The sequence below is a fragment of the Oratosquilla oratoria genome, chromosome 24, assembly GCF_046742065.1.
Source record: "Oratosquilla oratoria isolate Oo_2021 chromosome 24, ASM4674206v1, whole genome shotgun sequence".
Lineage (NCBI taxonomy): Eukaryota > Metazoa > Arthropoda > Malacostraca > Stomatopoda > Squillidae > Oratosquilla > Oratosquilla oratoria.
Genome location: NC_134800.1, coordinates 30,650,099 through 30,677,425, shown reverse-complemented (window position 1 = coordinate 30,677,425; position 27,327 = coordinate 30,650,099). Strand labels below are relative to the sequence as shown.

At 35.3% G+C, this 27,327-nt stretch overlaps 1 protein-coding gene across 3 annotated transcripts in view; it reads left to right on the top strand.

The window, feature by feature from the left end:
* The first annotated feature begins 19,903 nt into the window (after window positions 1–19,903).
* Window positions 19,904–27,327, top strand: part of LOC143038532 (copine-8-like) — a 177,201-nt gene continuing 169,777 nt past the window's right edge. Inside the window, exon 1 of one of the 3 annotated variants that reach the window (XM_076207838.1) lies at window positions 19,904–19,999. The gene's annotated coding sequence lies outside the window, so the exon portion shown is untranslated. Of the gene's footprint in view, window positions 20,000–20,814; window positions 20,834–27,327 lie in introns of those variants that run through there. The other 2 variants (XM_076207839.1, XM_076207840.1) reach the window with 2 other exon arrangements.

Here is a 27,327-nt window from a genome sequence, read left to right as displayed (position 1 = left end):
TTTTCTTCAGAACGTCATCCAAGCCGTCCATTCGCTGAAGTGTGTGTGTGTGTGTGTGTGTGTGTGTGTGTGTGTGTGTGTGTGTGTGTGTTTACCTAGTTGTATTTACCTAGTTATATTTTACGGGAAGGGGAGCTATGCTCGTGGTGTCCCGTCTTCATATCTCATTTTATCTAAACTATTTTTAAATTCATGTATTGTTTTTGCACACACCACCTTCTCATCTAACTTGTTCCAACTGTCTATTACTCTGTGAGGAAAGCTGTTCTTTTTCAGATCTCTTCTATAGCTGTCTTTCTTGATTTTCTCTCCGTGCCCTCTTGTATTTCTATCATCCCATTTTATCAGATTCTCTCTATCAATAATTTCTATGCCTTTCATGATTGTGTGTGTATTTACCTAGTTGTATTTACCTAGTTGTATTTTACGGGAAGGGGAGCTATGTTCGTGGTGTCCCGTCTTCATATCTCATTTTATCTAAACTATTTTTAAATTCATGTATTGTTTTTGCACACACCACTTTCTCATCTAACTTGTTCCAACTGTCTATTACTCTGTGAGGAAAGCTGTTCTTTTTCAGATCTCTTCTATAGCTGTCTTTTTTTTGGTGTGTATTTACTTAGTTTTACCTAGTTGCATTATGATTATACTGGAAGTGAGCTATGCTCGTAGTAATATATTTTTGTTGTTACCCAAGTATTCACTTACTGATTATTTACTACATAAATAAAAATCCAAGTCAGATCCAATCTATCGTGCACCAATTCTAGTAAAAGTATATTTCTCATTGTTCTTCATATCACGTACATTAATTATTGTACTATTATAATACCGCAAACATTCCTAATTGTATTACAGAAAGTAATTAAATCGATATTGCTTAGTATTTAAGAAAATAAATGATTAAAAGCAAAAGGGGCTACACTTGAACCCACTGACGCACGTGACGTAAAGAGAATGACAGTACATTTGGATAGGAAAACTTCATAATTAGAAAATCCACGCTAATGTAATGTTATTGCCCTGTAATTTTTTTTTTTTTTTTTTGTGGTTGATAAACACTAGTATCACCATTAGGTGTATATGTATATATATATATATATATATATATATATATATATATATATATATATATATGTGTGTGTGTGTGTGTGTGTGTGTGTATTTACCTAGTTGTATTTACATAGTTGTATTTTACGGGAAGGGGAGCTATGCTCGTGGGGTCCCGTCTTCATATCTCATTTTATCTAAACTATTTTTAAATTCATGTATTGTTTTTGCACACACCACTTTCTCATCTAACTTGTTCCAACTGTCTATTGCTCTGTGAGGAAAGCTGTTCTTTTTAAAATCTCTTCTATAGCTGTCTTTTTTTATTTTCTTTCCGTGTCCTCTTGTATTTCTGTCATCCCATTTTATCAGATTCTCTCTATCAGTAATTTCTATGCCTTTCATGATTCTGTAAATAGCTATCAAATCTCCTCTCTCTCTTCTTTGCTCTAGTGTCTGTAGTTTAAGTTTTTGTAGTCTCTCTTCATATGATAGTTTTGAGAGTGTTGGTGCCAGTTTTGTAATTGCTCTTTGTATTCTTTCAAGTTTTTTTATACATTTTTTTGTACTTGGTGACCATATCGTTGCTGCATATTCCAATCTTGGTCTTATCAGGGTGATTAGGATTTTCCTCACCATTTCTTCATCCAGGTATGTAAATGCCACTTTGATTGTTCTTATTAAATTATAAGTTTCTCCAAAAATCTTATTTATATGTTTCTCAGGTGACATATTATTCATAACAATGACTCCCAGGTCCTTCTCATTTTCTACTTTTTTTATTCCTTCTTCTCCCAAATTATATGATCCTATTATTCTGTTTTTGCTTTTTCCAAATTCCATTATACTACACTTTTTTGTATTGAACTCCATCTCCCACTTCCTACTCCATTCTTGTACTTTATTTAGATCTCTCTGTAGTGATTCACAATCTTCTTCAGTTTTCACTCTTTTCAGTAATTTTGCATCATCTGCAAAGAAGCTCATATAGCTTTCAATTCCTTCATCCATATCATTAATATATATAGCAAACATTATTGGGGCCAGAACTGTTCCCTGCGGGACACCGCTTATTACTTCATTCCATTTTGAGTGCTGATCTCTTATCACTACTCTCATTTTTCTTTCTTGCAAAAAGTCTTCCATCCAATTTAGCAATTTACCTTGTATTCCTCCTTCATATTCTAATTTCTTAAGCAACTTCTTATGTGGTACTTTGTCAAAAGCTTTTTTTCTTTTAGGTCTAGAAATGCACAATCAGCCCATCCATCTCTTTCTTGTATTATATCTATTAGCCTTGAATAGAAACATATTAAATTGGTGACGCATGATCGTCCTTGTCTGAATCCAAATTGCCTTGGATTTAGTACGTTGTTTTTTTCCAAGTATTTTACCCATCTACTTTTGATAATTCTTTCACATATTTTTGCTATTGTACTTGTTAGAGAGACTGGTCTATAGTTGGTAGGTTCTTCTTTATTTCCTCCTTTATATATAGGTACTATATTTGCTTTTTTCCAATCTTCTGGAACTTTTCCTTCTTTTAAGGAACTGCTTATTATGCTATGTATTTTGTCTGCCAGTTCATTCCTGCATTCTTTCAGAATCCAGTTTGCTATTTCATCTGGCCCATGCGATTTTCTGACATCAAAATTACCCAAGTGTGTCAATATTTCATTCTTTGTTACTTCTATTTCTTCCATAGGGGGGACTTTTTCCTTCCACTCAATCTCTTCAGGTTGTATATTTTCCCTTGTAAACACTGATTTAAAATGTTTGTTCATAATTTCTGCCATTTCCATTTCCTCAGTGTATTCAACTCCTCCTTGTCTTAATTTCTTCAAGTCTTGTTTGTTTTTCAGTTTATTGTTTACAAATCTGTAGAATAGTTTTGGTTGATCTTTACACTTTTCTATAACATCTTTTTCATATTTTCTTTTTTCCTCTCTGCACTTTTGTACATATTCATTTCTATAACCAGTATATATTTTCCATTTTTCAGGTCTTCTGTCTTTTTTCCATCTGTTCCAGGCTTTGTCTCTTTTGTCTTTTAACTCCCTACAACTTTTGTTGTACCAGCATTTTACATATTCTTTTTCTTGTTTTTGTCTTGGGACATACTTTTCCACTCCTTTTTTGTAAATTTTTGTCAAAATATTCCATTTCTCTTCCACTGATGTTTCTTCTTTGTATATTTCTTCCCAGTTTTCTTGTTGGAAGAATTCTCTTATTTTATCAAAGTTTGTTTTTTCATACATCATTCTTCCTTTTCTATATTGTTCATTTCTTTTCATATATTTTTCTTCATTAAGTTCCAGTTCAATCAATATGTGGTCACTTTTACCTATTGGTGTTTTATATTCAATCTTGTCCACTATTCTAGGTTCAGATGTAATTATTAAGTCTAACCTCGATGGTTCTTCTTCATTTCTATACCTAGTGTTCTCTTGTATCCATTGTGTCATTGAATGGTCAGTAATCATCTCAAGTAGAGCATTTCCCCATGAGTCATCACCACTCTTTACTGTCATTTCTTCCCAGCAGATTTCTTTGCAATTAAAGTCGCCCATCATAACTATTCTTCCTCCGTCTTCCATTATTTTAGTTAATGCTATCTTTGTGTCCTCTAACATACTTTTATGTTCACTCTCCTCCCATGAGGCTGTTTTCGGAGGCACATAATTGATCACAAATTTTCTGCTCTTCTTATCTCGGTCTTCCACTTCTATCATAATCATCTCTACTGTATTCTTTCCATATATGACACCTTTCACGTTTATATCCTTCTTAGTCAGGAACATAACTCCACCCCCTTGTTTTTTCTCTCTGTTTCTAATCCAATAATTGTATGTATCATGTCCTTCACTGTTGGGTGGTAGTGGGCCTTTTAATTTTGTTTCTACAATTCCCATTATGTCCGGTTCTTTTTCTTTCAAATAATCATTCAGTTCATTCAATCCTGTTATCAATCCATCTATATTTGTGTAAGACACTCTTAGTTTTCTGCCACTTCCATTGTATTCTCTGTTTCCCTTATGTTTTTCTTTAGTATGTCGAACTGCTTTATTTTCATGTTCACTACTCTCCAATAGAATCTCTCTTTCTCTGACTCCGTTCTTTCCTCGTTTTTTGCCTTAGCTTCAATTCTTTTCTGCTTTTCTGCCTCTCTTTCCTCCTTATTCATTTCTCTTTTTATCCATACCTTTTTATATTGATCATTTGTTGCTAGTTTCCCTGTCTTGGATAGAATTTTCTCTGCCGTTGTTTGTGACCTGAATTTAATCTTAATTGGTCTGGTCTTATCTGTACTATATTTTCCGAGTCTGAATTTTTCCTCAATTTCCTTTATAATTTCTGGTTCATCTTCCTGGACTAATTTTAATAAACTGCTTACTCTTTCATTTTCCTCCTTGATTCTTGCGGTTCTATCTGGGTTATGTTTCTCTTCCATTCCTAATATAATTATACATTTCTTTTTGTCAGCTAATTCTCTTACTATATTCTCCTTCTGTCTCATCACTTTAATAACTGAGTCTTCATTATGTTCTTTCAATTGCTGTTTGACTATGTCAGTGAATGAAACCTTATTCCCTTCTTGAGTTATTCTCCAATTTTTAGCTTCTGTAGCTATTTTCTCTCTGTTTTCATTACTATTCTTCTTCAATTTCTCATTCTCCTCCTTTACATTTCCTAACTGTCTTTTTAGGTCCTCTATTTCTTCAGTTAAGTTTCTGTTAGCCTTCTCTAGTTGTTCCAACCTTTCAATTCTCTGAAAAATGGAGTCTACGTTACCTAACTTACGCTCCAAGTCCTCGATCACCTTATCAACTCTCTCCTCTAGTCTTATCAGTCGGAGGGGGGGGGGGGTTGTGTCTCCTCCACCCTCTTTAAATCCCTGGAACATATTCTCGTCACTTTCTTCTGTATTGCTCCTCTCTATACTTCTAATCTTTACATTTATATTAGACATGTCATCCTCACTCAGTCGTTTGTTTACCTTCCGCTTGTCTGGCTGGGCCAAGTCTACTCCCTCCTCATTTCCTTCCATTTCCCTCAGTAATCCCTCCCCTTTTCCTCTTTCCCTACTTTCCCACTACTCCACGAGCAATTTCCCCCCCACCCTGCAAAAACACTAGGCACTTCTCTTTGCGTTGGGATCCACAGACTTCAGTTTTCTTCAGAACGTCATCCAAGCCGTCCATTCGCTGAAGTGTGTGTGTATTTACCTAGTTGTATTTACCTAGTTGTATTTTACGGGAAGGGGAGCTATGCTCGTGGGGTCCCGTCTTCATATCTCATTTTATCTAAACTATTTTTAAATTCATGTATTGTTTTTGCACACACCACTTTCTCATCTAACTTGTTCCAACTGTCTATTGCTCTGTGAGGAAAGCTGTTCTTTTTAAAATCTCTTCTATAGCTGTCTTTTTTTATTTTCTTTCCGTGTCCTCTTGTATTTCTGTCATCCCATTTTATCAGATTCTCTCTATCAGTAATTTCTATGCCTTTCATGATTCTGTAAATAGCTATCAAATCTCCTCTCTCTCTTCTTTGCTCTAGTGTCTGTAGTTTAAGTTTTTGTAGTCTCTCTTCATATGATAGTTTTGAGAGTGTTGGTGCCAGTTTTGTAATTGCTCTTTGTATCCTTTCAAGTTTTTTTATACATTTTTTTGTACTTGGTGACCATATCGTTGCTGCATATTCCAATCTTGGTCTTATCAGGGTGATTAGGATTTTCCTCACCATTTCTTCATCCAGGTATGTAAATGCCACTTTGATTGTTCTTATTAAATTATAAGTTTCTCCAAAAATCTTATTTATATGTTTCTCAGGTGACATATTATTCATAACAATGACTCCCAGGTCCTTCTCATTTTCTACTTTTTTTATTCCTTCTTCTCCCAAATTATATGATCCTGCTATTCTGTTTTTGCTTTTTCCAAATTCCATTATACTACACTTTTTTGTATTGAACTCCATCTCCCACTTCCTACTCCATTCTTGTACTTTATTTAGATCCCTCTGTAGTGATTCACAATCTTCTTCAGTTTTCACTCTTTTCAGTAGTTTTGCATCATCTGCAAAGAAGCTCATATAGCTTTCAATTCCTTCATCCATATCATTAATATATATAGCAAACATTATTGGGGCCAGAACTGTTCCCTGCGGGACACCGCTTATTACTTCATTCCATTTTGAGTGCTGATCTCTTATCACTACTCTCATTTTTCTTTCTTGCAAAAAGTCTTCCATCCAATTTAGCAATTTACCTTGTATTCCTCCTTCATATTCTAATTTCTTAAGCAACTTCCTATGTGGTACTTTGTCAAAAGCTTTTTTTAGGTCTAGAAATGCACAATCAGCCCATCCATCTCTTTCTTGTATTATATCTATTAGCCTTGAATAGAAACATATTAAATTGGTGACGCATGACCGACCTTGTCTGAATCCAAATTGCCTTGGATTTAGTACGTTGTTTTTTTCCAAGTATTTTACCCATCTACTTTTGATAATTCTTTCACAAATTTTTGCTATTGTACTTGTTAGAGAGACTGGTCTATAATTGGTAGGTTCTTCTTTATTTCCTCCTTTATATATAGGTACTATATTTGCTTTTTTCCAATCTTCTGGAACTTTTCCTTCTTTTAAGGAACTGCTTATTATGCTATGTATTTTGTCTGCCAGTTCATTCCTGCATTCTTTCAGAATCCAGTTTGCTATTTCATCTGGCCCATGCGATTTTCTGACATCAAAATTACCCAAGTGTGTCAATATTTCATTCTTTGTTACTTCTATTTCTTCCATAGGGGGGACTTTTTCTTTCCACTCAATCTCTTCAGGTTGTATATTTTCCCTTGTAAACACTGATTTAAAATGTTTGTTCATAATTTCTGCCATTTCCATTTCCTCAGTGTATTCAACTCCTCCTTGTCTTAATTTCTCCAAGTCTTGTTTGTTTTTCAGTTTATTGTTTACAAATCTGTAGAATAGTTTTGGTTGATCTTTACACTTTTCTATAACATCTTTTTCATATTTTCTTTTTTTCTCTCTGCACTTTTGTACATATTCATTTCTATAACCAGTATATATTTTCCATTTTTCAGGTCTTCTGTCTTTTTTCCATCTGGTCCAGGCTTTGTCTCTTTTGTCTTTTAACTCCCTACAACTTTTGTTGTACCAGCATTTTACATATTCTTTTTCTTGTTTTTGTCTTGGGACATACTTTTCCACTCCTTTTTTGTAAATTTTTGTCAAAATATTCCATTTCTCTTCCACTGATGTTTCTTCTTTGTATATTTCTTCCCAGTTTTCTTGTTGGAAGAATTCTCTTATTTTATCAAAGTTTGTTTTTTCATACATCATTCTTCCTTTTCTATATTGTTCATTTCTTTTCATATATTTTTCTTCATTAAGTTCCAGTTCAATCAATATGTGGTCACTTTTACCTATTGGTGTTTTATATTCAATCTTGTCCACTATTCTAGGTTCAGATGTAACTATTAAGTCTAGCCTCGATGGTTCTTCTTCATTTCTATACCTAGTGTTCTCTTGTATCCATTGTGTCATTGAATGGTCAGTAATCATCTCAAGTAGAGCATTTCCCCATGAGTCATCACCACTCTTTGCTGTCATTTCTTCCCAGCAGATTTCTTTGCAATTAAAGTCGCCCATCATAACTATTCTTCCTCCGTCTTCCATTATTTTAGTTAATGCTATCTTTGTGTCCTCTAACATACTTTTAAATTCACTCTCCTCCCATGAGGCTGTTTTCGGAGGCACATAATTGATCACAAATTTTCTGCTCTTCTTATCTCTGTCTTCCACTTCTATCATAATCATCTCTACTGTATTCTTTCCATATATGACACCTTTCACGTTTATATCCTTCTTAGTCAGGAACATAACTCCACCCCCTTGCTTTTTCTCTCTGTTTCTAATCCAATAATTGTATGCATCATGTCCTACACTGTTGGGTGGTAGTGGGCCTTTTAATTTTGTTTCTACAATTCCCATTATGTCCGGTTCTTTTTCTTTCAAATAATCATTCAGCTCATTCAATCCTGTTATTAATCCATCTATATTTGTGTAAGACACTCTTAGTTTTCTGCCACTTCCATTGTGTTCTCTGTTTCCCTTATGTTTTTCTTTTGTATGTCGAACTTCCTTAGTTTCATGTTCACTACTCTCCAATAGAATCTCTCTTTCTCTGACTCCGTTCTGTTCTCGTTTTTTGTCTTAGCTTCCAGTCTTTTCTGCTTTTCTTCCTCTCTTTCCTCTTTATTCATTTCTCTTTTTATCCATATCTTTTTGTGTTGTTCACTTGTTGCTAGTTTCCCTGTTTCGGATAAGATATTCTCTGCCGTTGTTTGTGACTTGAATTTAATCTTAATTGGTCTGGTCTTGTCTGTGCTATACTTTCCGAGTCTAAATTTCTCTTCGATTTGTTTCATAATTCCTGGTTCATCTTCCTGAACTGATTCTAGTAATTGGCTTACTTTTTCATTTTCCTCTTTGATTCTTGTGGTTCTATCTGTGTTGTGTTTCTCTTCCATTCCTAATATAATTATACATTTCTTCTTGGCTGCTAAATCCCTTACTATATTCTCCTTTTGTCTCATCACTTTAATAACTGAGTCTTCAGTATGTTCTTTCAATTGCTGTTTGACTATGTCAGTGAATGAAATCTTATTTCCTTCTTGGGTTTGCTTCCAATTTTTACTTTCTTTAGCTATTGTTTCTCTGTTTTCTTTACTATTCTTCTTCAATTCCTCATTCTCCCCCTTTACCTCTCTTAACTGTCTTTTTAGTTCTTCTATTTCATCAGTTAAGTTTTTATTCGCCTTTTCCAGTTCTTCCAATCTTTCAACCCTTTTTAAAATGGTGTTCATATGACCTAACCTACTCTCCAAGTCTTCGATCACCTTATCAACCTTCATCTCTAGTCTTGTCAGTCGGGGGGGGGGTTTGAGTCCCCCCCACTCTCTTTAAATCCCTTGAAAATATTCTCATCACTTTCTGCTATATTGCTCCTATCTATACCTCTAATCTTCACATTCCTATTAGACATGTCATCATCCAACTCGTCTTGGGGTCTTTTGTCTACCCGGCGGCCCGTCAGGGCCATTTCCTCCACCTCCTCATTACCTTCCATTTCCCCAGTAATCCCTCCCCCTCTCCTCTTTCCTTACTTTCCCTCTACCTCACGAGCAATTCCCCCCCCCCTGCAAATACAAAAAGGCACTTCTCTTTGCGTTGGTATCCACAATCTTCACTTTTCTTCAGAGCGTTCGTCAAGCCGTCCGTTCGTTGAAAGTGTGTGTATTTACCTAGTTGTACCTAGTTGTATTTTACGGGAAGGGGAGCTATGCTCGTGAGGTCCCGTCTTCATATCTCATTTTATCTAAACTATTTTTAAATTCATGTATTGTTTTTGCACACACCACTTTCTCATCTAACTTGTTCCAACTGTCTATTGCTCTGTGAGGAAAGCTGTTCTTTTTCAAATCTCTTCTATAGTTGTCTTTTTTTATTTTCTTTCCGTGTCCTCTTGTATTTCTGTCATCCCATTTTATCAGATTCTCTCTATCAGTAATTTCTATGCCTTTCATGATTCTGTAAATAGCTATCAAATCTCCTCTCTCTCTTCTTTGCTCTAGTGTCTGTAGTTTAAGTTTTTGTAGTCTCTCTTCATATGATAGTTTTGAGAGTGTTGGTGCCAGTTTAGTAATTGCTCTTTGTATTCTTTCAAGTTTTTTTATACATTTTTTTGTACTTGGTGACCATATCGTTGCTGCATATTCCAATCTTGGTCTTATCAGGGTGATTAGGATTTTCCTCACCATTTCTTCATCCAGGTATGTAAATGCCACTTTGATTGTTCTTATTAAATTATAAGTTTCTCCAAAAATCTTATTTATATGTTTCTCAGGTGACATATTATTCATAACAATGACTCCCAGGTCCCTCTCATTTTCTACTCTTTTTATTCCTTCTTCTCCCAAATTATATGATCCTGTTATTCTGTTTTTGCTTTTTCCAAATTCCATTATACTACACTTTTTTGTATTGAACTCCATCTCCCACTTCCTACTCCATTCTTGTACTTTATTTAGATCTCTCTGTAGTGATTCACAATCCTCTTCAGTTTTCACTCTTTTCAGTAATTTTGCATCATCTGCAAAGAAGCTCATATAGCTTTCAATTCCTTCATCCATATCATTAATATATATAGCAAACATTATTGGGGCCAGAACTGTTCCCTGCGGAACACCGCTTATTACTTCATTCCATTTTGAGTGCTGATCTCTTATCACTACTCTCATTTTTCTTTCTTGCAAAAAGTCTTCCATCCAATTTAGCAATTTACCTTGTATTCCTCCTTCGTATTCTAATTTCTTAAGCAACTTCTTATGTGGTACTTTGTCAAAAGCTTTTTTTAGGTCTAGAAATGCACAATCAGCCCATCCATCTCTTTCTTGTATTATATCTATTAGTCTTGAATAGAAACATATTAAATTGGTGACGCATGATCGTCCTTGTCTGAATCCAAATTGCCTTGGATTTAGTACGTTGTTTTTTTCCAAGTATTTTACCCATCTACTTTTGATAATTCTTTCACATATTTTTGCTATTGTACTTGTTAGAGAGACTGGTCTATAGTTGGTAGGTTCTTCTTTATTTCCTCCTTTATATATAGGTACTATATTTGCTTTTTTCCAATCTTCTGGAACTTTTCCTTCTTTTAAGGAACTGCTTATTATGCTATGTATTTTGTCTGCCAGTTCATTCCTACATTCTTTCAGAATCCAGTTTGCTATTTCATCTGGCCCATGCGATTTTCTGACATCAAAATTACCCAAGTGTGTCAATATTTCATTCTTCGTTACTTCTATTTCTTCCATAGGGGGGACTTTTTCCTTCCACTCAATCTCTTCAGGTTGTATATTTTCCCTTGTAAACACTGATTTAAAATGTTTGTTCATAATTTCTGCCATTTCCATTTCCTCAGTGTATTCAACTCCTCCTTGTCTTAATTTCTCCAAGTCTTGTTTGTTTTTCAGTTTATTGTTTACAAATCTGTAGAATAGTTTTGGTTGATCTTTACACTTTTCTATAACATCTTTTTCATATTTTCTTTTTTCCTCTCTGCACTTTTGTACATATTCATTTCTATAACCAGTATATATTTTCCATTTTTCAGGTCTTCTGTCTTTTTTCCATCCGGTCCAGGCTTTGTCTCTTTTGTCTTTTAACTCCCTACAACTTTTGTTGTACCAGCATTTTACATATTCTTTTTCTTGTTTTTGTCTTGGGACATACTTTTCCACTCCTTCTTTGTAAATTTTTGTCAAAATATTCCATTTCTCTTCCACTGATGTTTCTTCTTTGTATATTTCTTCCCAGTTTTCTTGTTGGAAGAATTCTCTTATTTTATCAAAGTTTGTTTTTTCATACATCATTCTTCCTTTTCTATATTGTTCATTTCTTTTCATATATTTTTCTTCATTAAGTTCCAGTTCAATCAATATGTGGTCACTTTTACCTATTGGTGTTTTATATTCAATCTTGTCCACTATTCTAGGTTCAGATGTAATTATTAAGTCTAGCCTCGATGGTTCTTCTTCATTTCTATACCTAGTGTTCTCTTGTATCCATTGTGTCATTGAATGGTCAGTAATCATCTCAAGTAGAGCATTTCCCCATGAGTCATCACCACTCTTTACTGTCATTTCTTCCCAGCAGATTTCTTTGCAATTAAAGTCGCCCATCATAACTATTCTTCCTCCGTCTTCCATTATTTTAGTTAATGCTATCTTTGTGTCCTCTAACATACTTTTATGTTCACTCTCCTCCCATGAGGCTGTTTTCGGAGGCACATAATTGATCACAAATTTTCTGCTCTTCTTATCTCGGTCTTCCACTTCTATCATAATCATCTCTACTGTATTCTTTCCATATATGACACCTTTCACGTTTATATCCTTCTTTGTCAGGAACATAACTCCACCCCCTTGTTTTTTCTCTCTGTTTCTAATCCAATAATTGTATGTATCATGTCCTACACTGTTGGGTGGTAGTGGGCCTTTTAATTTTGTTTCTACAATTCCCATTATGTCCGGTTCTTTTTCTTTCAAATAATCATTCAGTTCATTCAATCCTGTTATCAATCCATCTATATTTGTGTAAGACACTCTTAGTTTTCTGCCACTTCCATTGTGTTCTCTGTTTCCCTTATGTTTTTCTTTAGTATGTCGAACTGCTTTATTTTCATGTTCACTACTCTCCAATAGAATCTCTCTTTCTCTGACTCCGTTCTTTCCTCGTTTTTTGCCTTAGCTTCAATTCTTTTCTGCTTTTCTGCCTCTCTTTCCTCCTTATTCATTTCTCTTTTTATCCATACCTTTTTATATTGATCATTTGTTGCTAGTTTCCCTGTCTTGGATAGAATTTTCTCTGCCGTTGTTTGTGACCTGAATTTAATCTTAATTGGTCTGGTCTTATCTGTACTATATTTTCCGAGTCTGAATTTTTCCTCAATTTCCTTTATAATTTCTGGTTCATCTTCCTGGACTAATTTTAATAAACTGCTTACCCTTTCATTTTCCTCCTTGATTCTTGCGGTTCTATCTGGGTTATGTTTCTCTTCCATTCCTAATATAATTATACATTTCTTTTTGTCAGCTAATTCTCTTACTATATTCTCCTTCTGTCTCATCACTTTAATAACTGAGTCTTCATTATGTTCTTTCAATTGCTGTTTGACTATGTCAGTGAATGAAACCTTATTCCCTTCTTGAGTTATTCTCCAATTTTTAGCTTCTGTAGCTATTTTCTCACTGTTTTCATTACTATTCTTCTTCAATTTCTCATTCTCCTCCTTTTACATTTCCTAACTGTCTTTTTAGGTCCTCTACTTCTTCAGTTAAGTTTCTGTTAGCCTTCTCTAGTTGTTCCAATCTTTCAATTCTCTGGAAGATGGAGTCTACCTTACCTAACTTACGTTCCAAGTCCTCGATCACCTTATCAACTCTCTCCTCTAGTCTTATCAGTCGGGGGGGGGGGGGTTGTGTCCCCCCCACCCTCTTTAAATCCCTGGAACATATTCTCGTCACTTTCTACTGTATTTCTCCTCTCTATACTTCTAATCTTTACATTTTTATTTGCCATTTCGTCATCCGGTGGTCGTTTCATGTTGACCTTACGCCCGTCTGCCTGGGCCAAGTCCTCCACATCCTCATTTCCTTCCATTTCCCCAGCAATCCCTCCCCTTCTCCTCTTTTCCTACTTACCTACTGCCTCACGAGCAATTTCCCCCCCCCCCCCCTGCAAACACAAAAAGGCACTTCTCTTTGCGTTGGTATCCACAATCTGCACTTTTCTTCAGAGCGTTCGTCAAGCCGTCCGTTCGTTGAAAGTGTGTGTGTGTGTGTGTGTGTGTGTGTGTGTGTGTGTATTTACCTAGTTGTATTTACCTAGTTGTATTTTACGGGAAGGGGAGCTATGCTCGTGGTGTCCCGTCTTCATATCTCATTTTATCTAAACTATTTTTAAATTCATGTATTGTTTTTGCACACACCACCTTCTCATCTAACTTGTTCCAACTGTCTATTACTCTGTGAGGAAAGCTGTTCTTTTTCAGGTCTCTTCTATAGCTGTCTTTTTTTTCCGTGTCCTCTTGTATTTCTATCATCCCATTTTATCAGATTCTCTCTATCAGTAATTTCTATGCCTTTCATGATTCTGTAAATAGCTATCAAATCTCCTCTCTCTCTTCTTTGCTCTAGTGTCTGTAGTTCAAGTTTTGCAAGTCTCTCTTCATATGATAGTTTTGAGAGTGTTGGTGCCAATTTTGTAATTGCTCTTTGTATTCTTTCAAGTTTTTTTTATACATTTTTTTGTACTTGGTGACCATATCGTTGCTGCATATTCCAATCTTGGTCTTATCAGGGTGGTTAGAATTTTCTTCACCATTTCTTCATCCAGGTATGTAAATGCAACTTTGATTGTTCTTATCAAATTATAGGTTTCTCCAAAAATCTTATTTATATGTTTCTCAGGTGACATATTATTCATAACAATGACTCCCAGATCCTTCTCATTTTCTTCTTTTTTTATTCCTTCTTCTCCCAATTTATATGATCCTGTTATTCTGTTTTTGCTTTTTCCAAATTCCATTATACTACACTTTTTTGTATTGAACTCCATCTCCCACTTCCTACTCCATTCCTGTACTTTATATAGATCTCTCTGTAGTGATTCACAATCTTCTTCTGTTTTCACTCTTTTCAGTAGTTTTGCATCATCTGCAAAGAAGCTCATATAGCTTTCAATTCCTTCGTCCATATCATTAATATATATAGCAAACATTATTGGGGCCAGAACTGTTCCCTGCGGAACACCGCTTATTACTTTATCCCATTTTGAGTGTTGGTCTCTTATCACTACTCTCATTTTTCTTTCTTGCAAAAAATCTTCCATCCAATTTAGCAGTTTGCCTTGTATTCCTCCTTCAGATTCTAGTTTTTTAAGCAACTTCCTATGTGGTACTTTGTCAAAAGCTTTCTTTAGGTCTAGAAATGCACAATCAGCCCATCCATCTCTTTCTTGTATTATATTTATTAGCCTTGAATAGAAAGATATTAAATTGGTGACGCATGATCGTCCTTGTCTGAATCCAAATTGCCTTGGATTTAGCACGTTTTTTTTTTTTCTAACTATTTTACCCATCTATTTTTGATAATTCTTTCACAAATTTTTGCTATTGTACTTGTTAGAGAGACTGGTCTATAGTTGGTAGGTTCTTCTTTATTTCCTCCTTTATATATAGGTACTATATTTGCTTTTTTCCAATCTTCTGGAACTTTTCCTTCTTTCAAGGAACTGTTTAGTATGCTATGTATTTTGTCTGCCAGTTCATTCCTGCATTCTTTCAAAATCCAGTTTGCTATTTCATCTGGTCCATGCGATTTTCTGACGTCAAGATTACTCAAGTGTTTCAATATTTCATTCTTTGTTACTTCTATTTCTTCCATAGGGGGGACTTTCTCTTTCCATTCGTTCTCTTCAGGTTGTATGTTCTCCCTTGTAAACACTGATTTAAAATGTTCGTTCATAATTTCCGCCATTTCAATTTCCTCGGTGTATTCAACTCCCCCATGTCTTAATTTCTCCAAGTCTTGTTTGTTTTTCAGTTTATTGTTTACAAATCTGTAAAATATTTTTGGTTGATCTTTACACTTTTCGATGACATCTTTTTCATATTTTCTCTTTACCTCTCTGCACGTTTGTACATATTCATTTCTATAACAGGTATATATTTTCCATTTTTCAGGTCTTCTGTCTTTTTTCCATCTGGTCCAAGCTTTGTCTCTTTTGTCTTTTAACTCCCTACAACTTTTGTTGTACCAGCATTTTACATATTCTTTTTCTTGTTTTTGTCTTGGGACATACTTTTCCACTCCTTTTTTGTAAATTTTTGTCAAAATATTCCATTTCTCTTCCACTGTTGTTTCTTCTTTGTATATTTGATCCCAGTTTTCTTTTTGAAAGAATTCTCTTATTTTATCAAAGTTTGTTTTTTCATACATCATTCTTCCTTTTCTATATTGTTCATTTCTTTTCATATATTTTTCTTCATTAAGTTCCAGTTCAATCAATATGTGGTCACTTTTACTTATTGGTGTTTTGTATTTAATCTTGTCCACTATTCTAGGTTCAGATGTAATTATTAGGTCTAGTCTCGATGGTTCTTCTTCATTTCTATACCTAGTGTTCTCCTGTATCCATTGTGTCATTGTATGGTCAGTAAACATCTCAAGTAAAGCATTTCCCCATGAGCCGTCTCCACCCTTTACTGTCATTTCTTCCCAGCAGATTTCTTTGCAATTAAAGTCGCCCATCATAACTATTCTTCCTCCATCTTCCATTATCCTATTTAATGATATCTTTGTGTCCTCTAACATACTTTTATGTTCACTCTCCTCCCATGAGGCTGTTTTCGGAGGCACATAATTTATCACAAACTTTCTGCTCTTCTTATCTCTGTGTTCCACTTCCATCATAATCATCTCTACTGTATTCTTTCCATATGTGACACCCCTCACGTTTATATCCTTCTTAGTCAGGAACATAACTCCACCCCCTTGCTTTTTCTCTCTGTTTCTAATCCAATAATTATATGCATCATGTCCTACACTGTTGGGTGGTAGTGGGCCTTTTAATTTTGTTTCTACAATTCCCATTATATCCGGTTCTTTTTCCTTCAAATAATCATTCAGCTCATTCAATCCTGTTATCAATCCATCTATATTTGTGTAAGACACTCTTAGTTTTCTGCCACTTCCATTGTGTTCTCTGTTTCCCTTTTGTTTTTCGCTTGTATGTCGAACTGCCTTAGTTTCATATTCACTACTCTCCAATAGAATCTCTCTTTTTCTGACTCCGTTCTGCTCTCGTTTTTTGCCTTAGCTTCCAGTCTTTTCTGCTTTTCTTCCTCTCTTTCCTCTTTATTCATTTCCCTTTTTATCCATACCTTTTTATATTGTTCACTTGTTGCTAGTTTCCCTGTTTCGGATAAGATATTCTCTGCCGTCGTTTGTGACCTGAATTTAATCTTAATTGGTCTGGTCTTATCTGTACTATACTTTTCGAGCCTGAATTTTTCCTCAATTTCCTTCATAATTTCTGGTTCGTCTTCCTGAACTAATTGTAGTAAACTGCTTACTTTTTCATTTTCCTCATTGGTTCTTGAGGTTCTATCTGGGTTATGTTTCTCTTCCATTCCTAATATAATTATACATTTCTTTTTATCAGCTAAGTCTCTTACTATATTCTCCTTCTGTCTCATCACTTTAATAACTGAGTCTTCAGTTTGTTCTCTCATTTGCTGTTTAATTATGTCAGTAAATGCAACTTTACTGTTTTCTTTAATTGCCTTCCATCCCTCTCTGTTTTCTTTACTATTCCTCTTCAATTCCTCATTCTCCACCTTTACTTCTCTTAACTGTCTTTTTAGTTTTTCTATTTCATCAGTTAAGTTTTTGTTCGCCTTCTCTAGTTCTTCCAATTTTGCAAACCTCTCGGCGATTTTTGTCATCTTGCTAAACCTAACTTCCCAGTTGTCAGACATTTGTTGAAGTTTTTCCTCCATTTTTGTCAGTCGGGGAAGGTTGGTATCCGCCGCCCTTTCATTGAATCCTTTGAAATTATCATCCTCACCTTCCATTGAACTGCTCTTATCTATGTTTCTGATCTTTACATTTTTATTAGACATTTCGTCGTCACTCAGCTGGTCGGGGGGCCGTTTTTTTATGTTTACATTTCGTCTGTCTGCCTGGGCCAAGTCCTCTCCTTCCTCATTTGTTTCCATTTCCCTCAGCAGTCCCTCCCCTTCTCCTCTTTCCCTACTTTCCCACTACCCCACGAGCAATAGGCCCTTCCTTTGCTTCGGGATCCACGAATTTCACTTTTTCTTCAGAACGTCCTCTAAGCCGTCCGTTCGTTGAAGTGTGTGTGTGTGTGTGTATTTACCTAGTTGTATTTACCTAGTTGTATATTACGGGAAGGGGAGCTATGCTCGTGGTGTCCCGTCTTCATATCTCATTTTATCTAAACTATTTTTAAATTCATGTATTGTTTTTGCACACACCACCTTCTCATCTAACTTGTTCCAACTGTCTATTACTCTGTGAGGAAAGCTGTTCTTTTTCAGATCTCTTCTATAGCTGTCTTTCTTGATTTTCTCTCCGTGCCCTCTTGTATTTCTATCATCCCGTTTTATAAGATCCTCTCTATCAATAATTTCTCTGCCTTTCGTGATTGTGTGTGTATTTACCTAGTTGTATTTACCTAGTTGTATTTTACGGGAAGGGGAGCTATGTTCGTGGTGTCCCGTCTTCATATCTCATTTTATCTAAACTATTTTTAAATTCATGTATTGTTTTTGCACACACCACTTTCTCATCTAACTTGTTCCAACTGTCTATTACTCTGTGAGGAAAGCTGTTCTTTTTCAGATCTCTTCTATAGCTGTCTTTCTTGATTTTCTTTCCGTGCCCTCTCGTATTTCTATCATCCCATTTTATCAGATTCTCTCTATCAATAATTTCTATGGCTTTCATGATTCTGTAAATAGCTATCAAATCTCTCTCTCTTCTTTGCTCTAGTGTCTGTAGCTCAAGTTTTGCTAGTCTCTCTTCATATGATAGTTTTGAGAGTTGGTGCCAATTTTGTAATTGCTCTTTGTATTCTTTCATTTTTTTTTATATACTTTTTTTTTGTACTTGGTGACCACATCATTGCTGCATATTCCAATCTTGGTCTTATCAGAGTGGTTAGAATTTTCTTCACCATTTCTTCATCCAGGTATGTAAATGTGTGTGTGTGTATTTACCTAGTTGTATTTACCTAGTTGTATTTTGCGGGAAGGGGAGCTATGCTCGTGTTGTCCCGCCTTTGTATCTTGCAGTGTCTAGTTTGTTTTTAAACTCATGAATGGTTTTTGCGCATACTATTCCATTGTCCAGTTTGTTCCAAGTGTCCAAAACTCTATGAGGAAAACTGTTTTTCTTCAGTTCTCTTCTATAGCTATGTTTTTTTATTTTCTTTCCATGTCCTCTTGTGTTTCTTTTGTCCCAGTTAAGTAAGTTCTCTCTATCGAGTACCTCTGTGCCTTTCATGATTCTGTAGATGGTCAATAGGTCACCTCTCTCTCTTCTTTGCTCCAGTGTTGGTAACTCCAGTTTAGCCAATCTCTCCTCGTAAGATAGGTTTGCAAGTGCAGGTGCCATTTTTGTAGCTGCTCTTTGGATTCTTTCTATTTTCTTTATATTCTTTTTGGTACTGGGGGACCACAATGTCGCTGCATACTCTAATCTAGGCCTTATCAATGTAACCAATATTTTTTTCATCATGTCTTCGTCGAAGTATGTAAACGCCACTTTTATTGATCTTAGCAAGTTGTAAGTCTCCCCGAAAATTTGGTTAATCTGTATATCATAGGACAAGTCGTTCGTGATAATTACTCCCAAATCTTTTTCGGATCCTACTTTCTTTACTTCTTTGGTTCCAATTGTATATTTTCCTGATATTCTGTTTTTGCTTTTTCCAAACTCCATTATGCTACACTTCTTAGTATTAAAGTCCACTTCCCATTTCTGACTCCAGTTCCATACCCTATTTAGGTCTTCTTGCAGTGCTTCACAGTCCTCATCAGTTTCTATTTTCCTTAGCAGTTTGGCGTCATCGGCAAAGAAGCTCATGTAGCAGTTCACGTCCTCATCCATGTCATTCATATAGATAGCAAACATTATTGGTGCCAGCACAGATCCTTGCGGTACTCCACTGATCACCTCTTTCCAATCTGAATATTTTTCTCTGAGCACTACTCTCATCTTTCTACCAGTCAGAAAGTCCTCTATCCATTTTAGTAGGTTTCCCTGTATTCCTCCTCTGGAGACCGAGTAAGTGCCTGCTGTACGAGGTTGCACCTACAGGGTTTATAAATAGGCTAAAGTAAATAGTGAAAAAGTCTACAGCGTTTTAGCTGGTTAAATTTCAACAACACATTGTTATAAACTTTTCAGAATTGTGTGTCTGTGTGTGTGTGTGTTGTTGCCGCTGTGTCATATAACTGTTCATATTGAGGGATAAAATATATGTGGTCTGGTGACCGAGTAAGTGCCAGCTGTACGAGGTTGCACCTACAGGGTTTATAAATAGGCTAAAGTAAATAGTGAAAAAGTCTACAGCGTTTTAGCTGGTTAAATTTCAACAACACATTGTTATAAACTTTTCAGAATTGTTGATGACGCATTTCCGTACCATGGTGCAACATGTTTTTCCCTTTGCGCACACTGTTCGATGCATCTCGTATTGTGCGACGTAGTGTCAATAGGCACATAGTGTAGTGTAGAACAAGTTAGAAGTGGAGTGGGAGTGGCACAACAACGTGAGTGCTAAATACTCAAGGATCGGTGATAATTAATTTGTCATACTGTGGAAAGTACGTGTGTAATACAGTAATTGTTGTAGTGTAACCTCTTCTAAATATATCCCAATTGTAGGTTTCAAGAAAGTTGTAGTGGAGTGCAGCGATATTAAATTGCAGTTGTTGATCATAAAGTAAAAAAGTCAGGAACTGAGGAAATATTTGTAGTCTGTCGGAATTTCGTGTTTTTTTTAATTTACACGAGAAGTTGTGTTGTCTTTGGGGAGAGTAATGTTATATTTGTCAAGTGTGTTATTTTTAAACACATGCCATCTTTTATAGTTCAGTGTAATGGGGAGACAGTAGAGGTGATGGCATCATTATCATGCCAAGAATCTTAGAATGTCTGACATGCATGATGTTGAAATCTTTTATCTCTTTTATAGAATTACTCAGATGGTTGAGGGGAATACATTGAGTTAAAGGGAGGAAGGGTCATATTATTGTTTGATAAGGTATAATTGGTACCAAAACTTCAAGTATGGCCCAGTTTTGCATTTGTGGTGAGGATAAGTAAACAGTTGCCCTTACTACAGGCAGATATATGTACAGTATTGCATTAGTACATTATTAGGTAATACCAGCATTATGATTATGGGAATATATAGTGAAGACCCCCTATTGAATTGACCCAATATAAAGTATTCAATTGCAATATCTCTGGTTTTCCAAATACCATACTGTATTTTTTTTCTAATGCAAAAGTTTTAATTTTGTTTGTTTGTAGCAAACAATGGGTAGAGTGGAGAAAAGGGTGCGGTTACTCTTGTCAGAACATTAGAAAGATTTTGCCAGGTATATAATAAACACATTTTTACTAATTTAGGTAAATGTTTTTCTAAATTTATTGAATGGAATAGTGAATGCCTTCTCCATGTTCTCTTCATTGCACATTTTTTTTTCTCTCCATGTTTATCACTAGAGGGGTGGGGGAGGAAACAATATTGTGGAACAAATATCCTGATTTGTAGGTTAGTAGTGATGTGTAGTAATTGCATGTAGGAAAGTAAAAATTTAGCATAAATTGTCAGGGAATAGTGCACTTCCACTGAATTTATTTTGGCAACATGAAATCATGGAGGAGGAATGTTACCGACAATAATATAAGAATATGAACTCACATAGAAAATTCTTTAACCACTTCGGTACGAGTCAAATTCTCGTGCAGAGCATCAGCTGCCATATTTGTATGATGCATCACACTACTCACATTTTAAAATATGAAGTCACTGCAGTATTACTCATTCTCTTTTACTCTGAGTAATGATAAACACAGAAAACATTATCAAATCAGTTAACAGAATCTGGGGGTAACTTATGTACAACTACAAAAAATATATATAATCAGGACGCCGACACCGGCATCCTTGTGTACCCGCTTGCGCCTCATGGTTCCTATGTAGGTGTCATTGTACCGAAGTGGTTAAAGGTAATAAAAATTGTTGTCATGGGTTTCATTGACTGGAAACCTGGAGCACAAATGCTATCAATGATTCTTGGATCCTCCCTGATCTCTCCGGGATAGAATATTGGAGTGTTGTCTTTGTTGTGTTAATGTGGGACTATTTCTAAGTCACTGGTGTATAGCAGTAGAAGGAAGGGAGCAATCATTGATTGTCAACTTTTAATGTAGAGGAAATACTCTTGAAAGTTGATAAGAGCTGTGCCAGATGCAGAAACCAGTGTCAACCCCTTTGGGGCAAAACATCTAGGCAGAGTTAAGGTAGTTAAAAGGTTTTGATGAAATAGATATCTATTTAAAAAAAGTCAGAATTAAGTTGTTGGAGTTTTCAATATTTTCATATTGTATAATAGATTTGTCATTTAGTTGACACTTACTTGATTTATTATAATTGTAAAAACTTGTATGTTTGATTATATTATGTTCATATAGAATTTGGTCATAGTAACCTAAAAGAAATAACATGATTTATCAGTAAGAACCAAAATGTAAACAAACAAATATACAGCAACATAATCACTAAATATTGCAAATATCAACCAAATGACACATCTGCAGAACAATACAAAAAAGTTGAAAAATCAAAGAACTTAATTCTGACATATTTATCAAAAAACATATACTAATTTCATTAACTGTAATCTTTTTTAATCACTGGAAGCCATTTTTCATTAATTGGACACTACCAGACACTGGATGCTGTTTAGTAGGACAGGTTTTGATGACAGGTGGTAGGAAGATTATTCTTTCATATATGTCTTGCAGGACCACCAATTGGAGGTACCTTTTGTTCATCCCCTCAAAAAATTCAAAATATGACTGCATAGCAAAAACAAAAATTGTCACTTTCTGGAACCATAGAATGTAGACCATTCTGTGTCAAATGGCACTTGTTTGAATATTTCATGTATTACTCTATAGAAAACTTGCCACACACGTGATAGTTTTTAATACAGGAGACATTTTGTTTTCATAGTTTGTTTGCCAAATTTCATAGTATGTGTCATGTTTAGTGTATAATTTGAAGGCACTCATTGGTAGGGACTTGGAAATTATATATATATATATATATATATATAATATGCATACACACACAAGAAATGATAGTAAAAGGGGGAGAAGAACTTTGGAGCAACATTCTGCTGGATATGACCATCGAATATACCTTAACACAATGGGTTAAGGAAATTACTAGATATAGAAACAATGAGGAACCATCGAAACTGGACTTAGTATTCACTTCTGAACCTAATATCATGAACAAAATGGAGTATAAGACACCAAAAGAGTGACCACATACTAATAGATTTTGAATTAAAAGAACAAAACAATGTGAGAAGGAATGAAAAACATAGATTATAAGTGGTGTCCCGCAAGGCTCTGTATTGGCTCCTTTAATGTTTGCCATATATATAAATGATATGGATGAGGGAGTGAAGTGTTACATGAACTTCTTTGCTGATGATGCCAGATTACTCAAGATAGTAAGCACAGAAGAAGACTGCAGATTGCTACAAGAAGACCAAGGCAAAATATGGGAATGGAGTCAGGTGTGTGAAGTGAACTTTAACATTAAGAAATGTAGTATAATGGAATTTGAAAAAGAGCAAAAGTAGAATATTGGGTCAGTGTAAAATTGGTACCAAGGAAGTCAAAAAAGTTGACTCGGAAAGGGACCTGGGAGTGATCATCTCAAGTGACTTGACACCTGATAAACATGTCAATAAATTATTTGGAGGGACTAACTTATTAAGATCAATGAAAGTGGCCTTTGACTACATGGTTGAAGAAATTGTAAAGAAAATAGTGGTTGCACTGATAAAACCTAAATTGGAGTATGCTGTGACACTATGGACACCTAGTACAAAAAAAAAAACATAAGGAGATTAGAAAGAATTCAAAGAACACCGACAAAAATGGCACCTACACTCTCAAATTTGACTTACGAACAAAGATTGGAGAAATTACATCTATCAACACTGGAGCAGAGAAGAGAAAGAGGTGAATTGCTGACCATCTACAGAATTATGAAAGGGATGGAAGTTCTTGATAGAGACGACTTGTTAAAATGGGACAGAAGAGAAACAAGAGAACACGAGAAGAAAGTATAGAAGGACAGTTACAGAAGAATAGCTTCCTGCACAGAGTGATTGATGTCTGGAACAAACTAAATGGAGACAGCGAGTGCCAAAACTATACAAAATTTTAAGAACAAACTGGATGTGGAGAGATACGAAAATGGGTCACTATGAGCATAACTCTTGTCCTGTAAAATACAACTAGGTATACACACACACACATGATCATTGAATTGACAGTGAAGATTGGAACTCAAAAAATGCAATTTTCGTGGATTTCAATGACAAGGGAGTACCTGTGTTGTATTAGTAGGGAAGGGGAAAGCTCATGATGTAGTGGGAAGGTAGAAGGGGAGGGATCATTGAGGAAAATGGAAGAAAATGAGGAAGGGGATGAACAGGCCCCAGATGCCAGAGGGAATGTAAACGAGATGTGCAGACGACACAGGTGAAGTCGAAGAAATCAGTAAAGGCATTAAAATCAGAAATATAGGTAAGAGCAGCGCAATAGAAAGTGGATATAATTATTTCTATGGATTTAATGAGGGAGGAGATGACAGCCTCCCCCGATTGGCAAGTCTAGAGGAAAAACTAACAAAAATGAACGAATCATAGGTTAGGTTAGGTTTAGCCAACTTGCACCGATTGCACAAAGAGTTGATAAATTGGAAGAACTAAAGAAGGAGAGCCAAAACCTAAATAAAAAATAGGGTAAAATTTTACTTTCGACCTTTGTTTGAATATAGCAATACAAAATTAAATAGTAATTTTATAAATTAAAATGTATGAACGTAATATGCAATTTTGTGTGCGGAAATGAAAATAAAAAAAGTTGCTAAAACAGATTTCTTAAGTAACGAAGTTGTGTACTACGAATGGTACGCCATGTTTGTTATGGTAGATTCCGACGTCGGAGAAATGAAAGAACGATAAATTTGTCTAAACTAAAGTAAACTAAACTAAACTAACCTAACCTAACCTAACCGGTAAAATTTTACTTTCGACCATTGGAGGAATATAGCCATACAAAAGCTGAGAGAGTGGTTGAAAAGCCCGCCAACGTCTCTCACGACGACGACGACGAGGACCAGCCGGATGATATCTAATTTGCAGGTAATGATTTATTAAACACAGGTTAGGTTAGGTTAGTTTAGTTTTAGACAAATTTATTGTCCTTTCATTTCTCCGACGTCGGCATCTACCACAACAAACATGGCGTACCATTCGTCGTACACGACTTCGTTACTTAAGAAATCTGTTGTAGCAACGTATTTTTATTTTCATTTCCGCACACAAAATTGCATATTACGTTGATACATTTTAATTTACAAAATTACTATTTAATTTTGTATTGCTATATTCAAACAAAGGTCGAAAGTAAAATTTTACCAAAAATAGAATAATTAAAAAGACAGTTAAAAGAAGTAAAGGATGAGAATGAGGAATTAAAGAGGAATAGTAAAGAGAATAAAGAGTCCATAGCAAAAGGGGTAAGTGGTTGGAAAAAGGTTCAGGAGAATAGCAAAATTGAATTTAGAGATATAGTGAAACAACAAATGAAGGAACACACTAAGGACACAGTTATTAAAGTGATGAGAGAGAAGGAGAATATAGTAAGAGACTTAGTGGATAAAAAGAAATGTATAATTATATTAGGAATGGAAGAAAAACATAATCCAAATAGGACTACAAGAGTAAGAAATGAGAAAGAAAGAGTGAACAAGGTATTAAAATAGTTCAAGAAGGTGAACAGGAAATAGGAAAAGAAATAGAAGAAATATATAGGTTGGGGAAATACAGTATAGACAAGACCAGACCAATTAAGGTTAGATTCAGGTCACAAATGACAGCAGAGAGTGTCTTATCAAAAACAGGAAAACTAGCAGAAAGTGATCAGTATGGATAAAGAGATGAATAAAGAGGAAAGAGAAGAAGAAAAAATAAAAAGAATTGAAGCTAAGGAAAAAACAAGAACAGAACAGAACAGACAAAGAGAAATTCTATTGGAGAGTAGTGGATATGAAAGTGAGGAAATGGTTCATAGTAGAGAAAAACAAAAGGGAAACAGAAAACAGGATGGAGGTAACAGAAAATTAAAAGTGTCCTTCACAAATGTAGATGAATTGATAACAGGCTTGAATGAACTGAATGATTACTTGATGGAAAAGGAACCTGACATAATAGGAATTGTGGAGACAAAATTGAAAGGTCCATTACCACCCAACAGTGTAGGACATGGTGTATATAATTATTGGATTAGAAACAGAGAAGTAAAACAAGGTCGTGGAGTTATGTTTCTGACTAAGGAGGATATGAATGTGAGCAATGTCACATATGGCAAGAATAGAGTGGAAATGATCATGATGGAAATAGAGGACAGGGACAAGAAGAGCAGGAAGTTTATGGTAAATTATGGGCCTCCTAAAACGGCTTTGTGGGAAGAGAGAGAACACAAGAATGTGTTAGAAGACACAAGGGTAACTCTAAATAAGGTAATGGAAGATGGAGGAAGAATAGTTATAATGGGTGACTAATTGTAAAGAAATCTGCTGGGAAGAGATGACAGTGAAAGGTGGAGACAACCTATGGGGAAATGTACTACTTGATATGATTATAGAACATACAATGACACAATGGATAGAAGATAATACTAGGTATAGAAATGAGGAAGAGCCATCGAGACTTGACCTAATAATCACATCAGAACCTGAAATAGTGGAAAAGATTGAATGTAAGACACCACAAAGTAAAAGTGACCAAATATTAGTAGAACTGGAATTAAATGAAAAAAAAAAAAATTGAAAAATATAGAAAGGGAAGAATGATGTATGGAAAAACAAATTTTAATAAAATGAGATTTTTTTTCAAAAAGCAGAATGGGAAAGGATATAAGAGAAAACAGAAGAGAAATAGAAAAAATTGACAAAAATTTACAAGGAGTGGAAAAGTATGTTCCAAGACAAAAACAAGAAAAAAAAATATATTAAATGCTGGTACAACAAAAGATGTAGGGAGTTAAAAGATAAAAGGGATAAAGCTTGGATAAAATGGAGAAAAGACAAAAAACCCAAAAAGTGGAAAATATATACTAGTTATAGAAATGAATATGTACAAGTGCACAGAGAAGAAAAGAGAGAATACAAAAAGGATGTCATAGAAAAAGGTAAAGATCAACCAAAATTATTTTATAGATTTGTAAACAACAAACAAGAATTAGTGAAACAAGGAGGAATAGAATACACAGAAGAAATAGAAATGGCAGAAATTATGAACAAGCATTTTAAATCAGTGTTTATGAGGGAGAACGTACAACATAGAGATGTTGAGTGGGAGGAAAAAGTCCCCCCTGTGAAAGAGATGGAAGTAACAAAGAATGAAATTATGAATCACTTGAGTAATCTCAATGTCAGAAAATTACATGGTCCAGATGATATGGCAAACTGGATTTTGAGAGAATGCAGGGACGAACTAACAGACAAAATACATAGTGTGCTGAATGGCCTACCGGCTCTGGCGCTTGGCCTACAAGCCAAAAATCCCTGCACCCTGTCCACTGCCCTGGGTCAGAAGCAGTGTCGCAGGACACAGCACATCCACAGCAAGGCCGCTTCATTAAATTGGCGACCCCCCCTCTCCGTCCCCTCATATAAAGGAGAGGACGGGGAGAAATCCCTTCGGGCTGCGTCAAAAATTTTTGCTCGCACACACTACCTCACCCCCATTCTCCCGTCCAATCCACCTCATGCATC